At 37.5% G+C, this 7,615-nt stretch overlaps 1 pseudogene; it reads right to left on the reverse strand.

Annotated features, from left to right (window-relative positions):
• The window catches only part of LOC106077734 (metallo-beta-lactamase domain-containing protein 1-like), a 30,267-nt pseudogene extending 23,889 nt beyond the window's left edge, over positions 1 to 6,378 (reverse strand).
• Between the last annotated feature and the right edge of the window lie 1,237 nt (positions 6,379 to 7,615).

Consider the following 7,615-nt stretch of genomic DNA (forward strand, 5'->3'; position numbering starts at 1 on the left):
AGAGTAAGACTCAGCCAAAAATTGGAGTAAACGTTAAAAATTATTTGAGTAGTTTATGCTATTTGGACACCTACAGGCCAAAATGTCAAAGTTTGACTTTGACAGCGCATTATTTGATAATTGTTTGACATAGAAACGAAAATGAAGTATCAAAATGTTCTTTAATTTATGAAGAAAAGGTTGTCTACTTATTTTTGTACCCCTATCCTATATTTTTTATTATATTTAAGGTCAAAGAGACCATGTGTCATTATTTAATTCGGACAGATTTGTCACAGTTTATTTGATTTCGGACACCATAATTTATTTCAGGCTTCAATAAACTCAGATTTTAATTTTATATTAATATTAATTAAATTCTAAGATACCCCATGCATTTACAATAAGACAATATAGATTTATTTATAATTTCAAAGTATTTTTGTCATACTAAAATCAGTATGACTGAATAGAGTTAAATGATGAAGATTGTAGCATATAATAATTTGTAGTTTATTTTATGTTTGCATGTTTTATTGAGAGCTTTACTTTAATTTGGACTTTTTATTTTATGTTGTGTGTATTAATTGTTCACTATTCTTATTAATATATAATTTTAAATTAGGTTTTATTTTTTTTAATTTTTTGTTTTGTGGTTTCTGAGCATGAACATGTTATTAATATTATTTACTTTCACCAAAAAAGTAAAAAAAAAAAAATTAAAGAAAAAAAAAAACAAAGATTTTTTTACAAGCTTAGAAAGATTTATATACAGCTGTATTCAAATTTATATATTTACAATTTCAATATTATCACAATTGGTGAAAATAAATAAAAATAAAATTAAAGTGACCATCTTTAACTTTTTAACAATAATATCACAATAACAATAATTATGAATGCTATAATATAGCATGAAATAATGAAAGTATTTAATATAGAAATGTAAAGAGTTAAATAAATATGTATGATAACATTTTTTGTTAAAGTTTAATGTGAATTAACGATATTGATCGAGGCAACAGGCGGAACACAGAAGGTTGAATTTTTCTAATCCTTCTTCTGCATTCTGAGGGACTGTTGTGCAACAAGTGTGCCACCACTGATCGCATTGTTCACATAGAACCTAAAGAGTGCCTTTGTTTCTTGTAAGGCAACCAGCAGGACAATCTTCATTTGTTTACATAGAACCTAAAGAGTGCTTTTGTTTCTTGTAAGGCAACCAGCAAGACAATCTTCATTTGTTTACATAGAACCTAAAGAGTGCTTTTGTTTCTTGTAAGGCAACCAGCAAGACAATCTTCATTTGTTTACATAGAACCTAAAGAGTGCTTTTGTTTCTTGTAAGGCAACCAGCAGGACAATCTTCATTTGTTTACATAGAACCTAAAGAGTGCTTTTGTTTCTTGTAAGGCAACCAGCAGGACAATCTTCATTTGTTTACATAGAACCTAAAGAGTGCTTTTGTTTCTTGTAAGGCAACCAGCAGGACAATCTTCATTCCCTACTCAACAAGGCTGTCAGAAATTTTATCACCACTTTCATTGTCACAGTTTTTCTGTTCAGCCTCCTTCAGTTTCTCTACTGTCTTCATTTGTCTTTCTTCTTGGCAAAACTTTTTTCTCCTTTTTCTTCCTTGCATCATCATCTTTCTTCTATTGTCTCTCTACCTTCTTCTTTTCTCTCAAGACTTTTCTTTGCAGTGCATCTTCATCTTTTTGTCTCATCTTAGTCTACCTTCCAACATATTTTAATCTTTTCTTGCTCATCTTTTTCTGTAATCTTGCGCTTAAAGGCTTGCCAAAATTCCTCGCTGCTTACAAGAATTGGGAGAGTTGGGGTTAATTTTTTTGGTTTAGCACTACTTTTGTCCTTGCTCTTAAAGGAGGGTATCTTTAAAATGTCCTCAGAGAGGGAAAGTTCACTAAATTTTTCAAATATAATTTTGTCATATGGTTTGGAAAACTCTGTGTTAGGAGATTAGCCAATATTGAAAAAAACTTCCATATGAGGTGGAAGGTAAAGGTGAATCAGGTGATGTTGCTGGTAGAGTTGAGAAACAAGAGCCAGATGGAAGAGGTGGGGTATCATGGGAGGTTGAAGGAAGATGTAGAATATCATTGGAAAAGGAAGCAAAAGGTGAGACATCATGAGTGATGGCAGGACTATGGGAGGCAGAATCAAAGAGTTGAGACATCGTGGGAGGTGGGAGAAATAGGTAGGGCATCATGGAGTGGGGAAGCAAGAGGTGAGACATCACAGGAGGTGGAAGGAAGAGTTTGCACAGCCAGTGAGGCAGATGACGATGTTTTAGTCTGTACAGTAAACTGGGACCCAATTTTCCAGCCTTGATTTAACTGTTTCTGGACTGAAAGGGTATATCCCTGCAGCCATAAAGCCTTGCTTGACTAACTCAATTTTAGCACATTTTTCCCATGTAGGCTTAAAAACCTTAGCAAATGTTTCTAAGGACACACCATCACCAGTTGATGCCACGTGCTATCTTAATGCATCCTTCCAAGCATTCTTAATGGCAGCAAAAAATGCCTGATCAAGGGGCTGCATCAGGCTTGGGGAAGAGGACAATTCAAAATGATTTGGTAATCAAAACAAAGTTGGGATGTTTCAATGAGGGAAGTGTGAGAGGTGTATAGCCCATCAATAATCAGAAGAATGGGTTTGGGGAGATGGCTAGCTAATGGGATGAAGGTATCATGGAGCAAGAGTAAAAAATGGGTGCCATTGGAAGAAATTTGAATCTGTGCTTCTGGAAAACCTTCTTAAAGATTTTTGGTTGGTATTCTTTTGTAAGGATAAAATTATCTTATAAATAGACTATATTTGATAAATATTTATTCAATTCAATTCTATTTAAAATAATCTGGAGTTAAATCTAAAAATTGAATTTAGAATCTGTAGTCTAGAATTAATTGATCTAGTCTATAATCAAAAAGAATTGTTTAAAAAATAAAAAGCAAAGAAGAGTGAAAAAAATATTATAGGCTAAGACTAGATTAGAAATAGGAAAAAAAATTATTTAGTAAATAGAAAAATCTCATAGACTATCAAAAGAAAATAGACTAGGTCTGGTCCATAGAAGCATAAAAAAAAATAATAATTTTGGCTATTTTTTTTGGTCATTTTTATTCTTGGAGAGTTGTCCGAAATAAATTTTCCATCGCTTTTTAAAATCTGAATCCCAACACCCCTTTAAGATTTTAGTGACACATCTTTGAAGCACAGTCAATGTAACAAGTGATGCTCTGTCTATAAATGAACATACTTATCAATTTTGAAAGTGCACAACATTTAACAGGAACCAAAAAAAAACTTTTAATCCGGAAGCTAGCTAACTTTATCCAGGTGACAGAAATAAAAATGGCTTACCATGCAACTTTAAAAATGATGTATACTGTCTGGAAAATATTGAAAACGAACAAAAGTGACATAGAATTGATTGAAAATGGACATGCACAGTGCACAAAACCATCACTTTTGCAAATAAATCGCATCAAAACGAGGTAAAATCAACAACACTTCAAGTTGTCCAAATTCATGTAATGTCCAGAATAAATAAACTACTCTATCTAAAGTTCAATAAGCACTACTAGATTTAAATATTGTAACATCTGTCTATATTTAGGCACAAATAAATACTCTGCACAATGCATCATTGAGAACTCAAAGAGCTTGAGAAGTCATGGCTCCAAATAATGTGTAAAGTAACTAATGACTAATAAATCACAGCCAATACTGTACCACTGACAACATGTAACAATGAATGTACAAATGCTTCAAAGTAGATAACCATACTGACGTACAAAACTCTACTGGCCTCTCCACCTCATCCCAGGCTCGAACTGGATTCAACTGTTCTGTACCACCTTTCACACTGGACTCACTGTACTGAACTTGACTTCGTCTCGTACTTGTGAAGTGTCCTCACTTTGAATCCAAACCAAACCATTTTGACTGTCACCTTCTCTCTTTACATAGGTTCCCTGAAAGCCTTCTCAAAACCGATACAGCTTCACTTGTCCTTTCTGGATGTCACCTAACCCATCCTATGTGACTGGCCTCAGCACTGTTTACAACACAAATCTATGCTGAATGGTTGCCAAGCACTCGCCACTGTTATCTGTGTCAGCTGATTACACACACACAATTCCCCTATCTGCATTGCCTCCACAGTTATAACAATATCAAGACTTCAAAATTAGATCTCTAGGCCAAAAGCATGTATACTATATAATATATATCATATATATATGTACTAGAGAGAATCGGCTGCCCAAATAAGTTAAGAAAACTAGTGTCAGCTTTTCGGGAAAATATGCAGGGCACCGTTCAGTTTGAAAGTTCTTCCTCCAGGCCATTCTCCATTAAGAGCGGTGTAAAACAAGGATGTGTACTGGCCCCTACACTATTTGGCATCTTCTTCTCAGTCGTACTATCCAGTGCTTTTAAATCCCTGGAAGACGGAATATACATCCATAGCAGATCCGATGGAAGGCTCTTTAACCTGGCACGTCTTAAAGCCAAAACGAAAAGGTGTCGTATCTTGATAAGGGAGCTGCTGTTTGCCGATGACGCGGCACTCGTATCTCACTCACAAGGAGGTCTACAGAAGCTAGTGAACGCCTTAGCAGCTGCTTGTCAAGAGTTTAGCCTTACTATAAGTCTCTCCAAGATCGAAATCCTGGCACAAGACGTCGCAGAAATACCTATAATACAAATTGGGAACCACACCCTTTCAGTGGTGCAGGAATTTACCTACTTGGGTTCAACAATTGTCAGTAACCTAGACTTAGACATCGAGCTGACAAAAAGGATAGGAAAAGCTACCACAGCATTGGCAAAACTCTCCAAGCGCGTTTGGGAAAATGGTAAATTGACCACAGCGACCAAAATCCTAGTCTACAACGCCTGTGTTGTGAGCACTCTCCTTTATGGCAGTGAAAGCTGGTCAACATACATGTACCAAGAGCACAGATTGAATAGTTTCCACTTGCGCTGCCTGAGACGCATAATGGGCATCTCTTGGAGGGACCATGTCTCCAATCAGGAAGTTTTGAGACTGGCCAATATGAACAGCATGTATGCTCTCCTGACACAAAGAAGATTACGCTGGCTCGGACATGTCACCCGCATGCCAGATGGTAGAATCCCGAAAGATATCTTATATGCTGAGCTTGTGGAAGGAGTCAGACCCAAGGGCCGCCCAAGACTAACATATAGAGATGTCTGCAAGCGAGACATGAGAGCCTCAGGCATCAGTGAAAGTATGTGGGAAAGCATAGCCAAAGACCGGAGTGCATGGAGACAGACTGTGCATGCTGGGACAACCCTTGCTGAGAACAAAAGAATTGAAGCGGCTTTAATCAAGAGGGAAAAAAAGAAAGCTGCCCTGTCTGCTAGCTCTAAATCAGAGGCATACACATGTACGAATTGTGGCAAAGTCTGACGTTCTAGAATTGGCTTGATTAGCCACACCAGATTCTGCCCCGTCTCAAGATTAAGCCAAAACCAGTGACTCACTTGGGCGCATCCATTGCCTTTCGAGACAAAAGGAGCCATATATATATATATGTCTAAAAAGACACTTCCTGGCATTGACGCCTTGATCTTAATATTTTTTTTCTTTTGCTTTAGAGGGAGATACTACTGACACCGTCAAGCCAGTAAACTTGTGACCTGATTACTGAAGCAATAGACAGCGTGGCGCTGTCACTTGCGTAACATTCTTTAAAAGGGTCCTTCGATGGGAAGTTTTACCACCTGATTGTGCATATCTAGTCCTGTTTACTAATACTTTGATATATAATTACTAAATTAGATAGACTTATATTAAGTTATTAGTTAATTTATATCATATCTAGATCTATACACAAAAACTTCAAAAAGCACTCACTCGGTGTCAGTCGCTCACTGCACTATCACTAAGTCTAAACCCCTGCTCTAGTCACGCCTAGTGTCACTGGCCTGGGCGTGACTGGGACACTGTCACTGGTCCTAATAACTAGAGTCTAACTAGACTAGTAACTTATTATTTAACTATTATTATATTATAAGTACTAAGACTACTAAGACTAAGTTTTAAGTAGACTCTACTGTAGTCGAGTATTAATTAACTGACTGAGTATACTATAAGTATAGATCATTAGAATATTAGATCTTTGATCTAGACTAGATTTCTGATTGATTTAGTCTTTTGACTCTTTTTTTATTTTTAGAATAGTCGATAGATCGATCTAGTATCTACTACTACTACTTACTACTAGGATCTACATTTGGAATCAATGATTCAATCTCGACTACCTTAGACGCCTTAGTAGACTTAGACTAGAGGGAGAGTAGACGCCTTAGACTTAGTAGGCCTACCTCCTAGCTAGCTCTAGCTGATTAGTTTTAGTTACCGCTGATTCTATTTTGGCTAAGATCTAAATCTAGACTGGGATCTAGTCTAGATCTATCTAGGATTAGAACCTATTATTATTCTTAATTTTTATTCTTAGATCTAGAATCTTAGATGACTGGTTCAGTGGTTGCCGCATCTAGAAACCATACTATGGAGTAGTCTCTAATTAAAAATCATGTAAAAATTGTAACAACGAAAAAATCTTATTTTGTTTAACAGAAGAGCTCATTACTACCCAGACGAAAACCGTGTCAAATAACCCCCTTTTTTTTCTCTCTCTGATGTTGATCCGAAACGAATACCCATGTTTCAAATGAAGAAAAAAAAGATTATATCTTTTATAATACAGGATAATGCAGTATTTCCTGTGGCTGCGCAGTCCCAGCTGTGACCTACTTATTTTGCCACATCCAGGGCAAGCATAACCATTGTCCGCAGGTGGTCGATTTAGATTTTCTTTTCGCCGTCTGCGTTTGTCCTAGGGAGCAGATTTTCATTTGGTCTCAAATGTGTATCCCGCGGCCTTCGTGAGTGACCTCCAGCTGTCTTCTTCTGAGGCCGCATGCAACCAGGTACTCTCTTCTATGTCAGACAAAGAAAGTTGACGCCTAAGCTGGTCTTTGACTTGTTTCCGTGGGGCGCTTCTGTTAAGTCGATCACCTTTTAGTTCACAAAAAAAAAAAAAGACTGCCTTTGGCATACGTTCGTCTCTCATTATTATAGCTTTTATATAGCGCTACTTTCATGCTTATAACATGCTCAGAGCGCGTTTGGTCCAATCTCATTTGTGGACCAGTGGGAGGAGGGGGTATCTAGGAGTTGGTTTTCCATGCTGCCTTTATGCGCTCAGTAAACACAACTCTGCCCGAGTCGGGTGTCGAACCTCGATCCCCCTTCTAGGTAGCCAAGCCAAGCCTCTCGACCACGCTTCCCACGGGATACGTGCCCTACCCAGCGCAACTGTCGCACCAAAAAAAGTCCCTCTATACTGTCCATACCGGCGTTCGCAAGGACATTGCTGTTTGTAGTGCGGTCTTGCCATCGTATATCCATGATGGAGCGCAAGCATCTTTGTTGGAAGCGCTCAAGAAGTCTTAGATGTTTCCTATATAGTGTCCATGTCTCAGATCCATACAGAAGGGTTGAGAGAACCACCAACTGGTAGACACTAATTTTTGTAGGCAGGCGGAGCGATCTGTTCCACCAAACTCTCGCCTG

This window comes from Biomphalaria glabrata, chromosome 11, assembly GCF_947242115.1.
Source record: "Biomphalaria glabrata chromosome 11, xgBioGlab47.1, whole genome shotgun sequence".
NCBI lineage: Eukaryota > Metazoa > Mollusca > Gastropoda > Planorbidae > Biomphalaria > Biomphalaria glabrata.